The 1476-nt window shown below is 40.4% G+C and overlaps 1 pseudogene; it reads right to left on the reverse strand.

The window, feature by feature from the left end:
* Nucleotides 1–438: 438 nt before the first annotated feature.
* On the reverse strand, nt 439–928 carry LOC103597594 (annotated as a pseudogene).
* Nucleotides 929–1476: the final 548 nt, after the last annotated feature.

The following is a 1476-nucleotide window of genomic DNA, read 5'->3' on the forward strand; positions in this document are numbered from 1 at the left end:
ACAATTCAACTCCATTCATCCCCCCTTCTAGACTTTGTGCTATTATTGTATATTTTACTTTTACATATGTTATAAACCCTACAAGGCATTTATATATTTGTTTTATTAGTTAATGCATTCATGTTTATTCACATATTTGTCCTTTCTAGTGCCCTTTATTATTTCCTGAAGGTCTGTACTTCATTTGGGATCATTTTACTTCAGCCTGAGAATTTACTTTAATATTTCTTGTATTACAGGTCTGTTAGCAATGCATTTTCTCAGCCTATTTTGTGTGTGTGTGCAAAAATGTCTTTGTTTCACCTTAATTCTTATTTATTTTTTTATCCTGCCTCAGGTTTATTCATACAAGCAGCACAGGAGGACATCAGCCCCATGCAGATGACAGCCCAGGGGTCATACCAGTCCTTCTGTCCTCACATTGGCAGACAGAGGCCTCTACCCAGGAGCCTTCACGAAGGCCTGAGCACTTTTGGGAGCCTGAGCTGGAGCTGAAACTGAAGCTAGAGCCAGAGCTGCAGCTGAAGCCATGTCCTGGGCCTTAGTTTGAGCCTTGGCCTTGGCCTTTGGCTGGCAGAGCCTGAGACCCTTGGCAATGTGGGCATGAGCACAATTCCTGAGCTTGGGGTGGGCAATGTAGGCAAGTTAATCAAGCTTGTAGCTGGTGCCCTTTAAAATCTTGGTCTTGACCTCTTGGGCTTTATGAGGGCCTTGATAGCCTCAGCACGTGCACTCACGGCCTTGTTGTTGTTGGCCTGCATTTTCTTCAGGCCTTTCTTGTTGTGCTTCTTGGAAAAGTGCATGTCCCTCAGGAATTAGGGGTCCACCCCCTTAAGAGATTCATATCTTTGTGAAGAGATTTCTCAGTGCCATTTCTGTGCCATTTCCAGGATTGGTTGTATGTGGTGTGGTTCTTGGACTTGGCCATGTCTGCATAGTAACCCATGGCTCCCTCACCTTAATTCTTAAGGTTTTTTTTTCTTGTATAGAATTATAGGTTATCAGGATTTTTTTTTTTCCCTTTCTGAACTTTAAAAAAGTCTTTCCATTGTCTTTTGGATTCCATAGCTTCTGTTGAAATGTAGGCATCAGTCTTATTGTTGCTGCTTTAAAGACAATGTGTCTTCTTTAATTAGCTGCTTTTAAGGTTTTTTTGTTGTTTCAATTGTCAGTTGTTGACAGTGATATGTTTAAGTATGGTTTTCTTTGTTTTTATCCTCCTTGGGTTTACTAAGCCTCTTAAATTTGTGGGTTGATATATTTCAACAGTTTGGGAAAATTGTCAGCCATATCACTTCAAATATTGCTTCTGCCTAAATTATTTCTTTTCTCATCTTATGGAATTCTTTTATTTATTTATTTATTTTGTTTATTTATTTATTTATTTTGTCTTTTGTCTTTTTCCGTGTCCGGCAACGGATCGCAACCCTCAGTGTTGCCCCCGTACTGGACCGGGGACCGGCAACGGGATCGCAA

The sequence above is a fragment of the Galeopterus variegatus genome, unplaced genomic scaffold (genome assembly GCF_000696425.1).
Source record: "Galeopterus variegatus unplaced genomic scaffold, G_variegatus-3.0.2 Scaffold2359, whole genome shotgun sequence".
Classification (NCBI taxonomy): domain Eukaryota; kingdom Metazoa; phylum Chordata; class Mammalia; order Dermoptera; family Cynocephalidae; genus Galeopterus; species Galeopterus variegatus.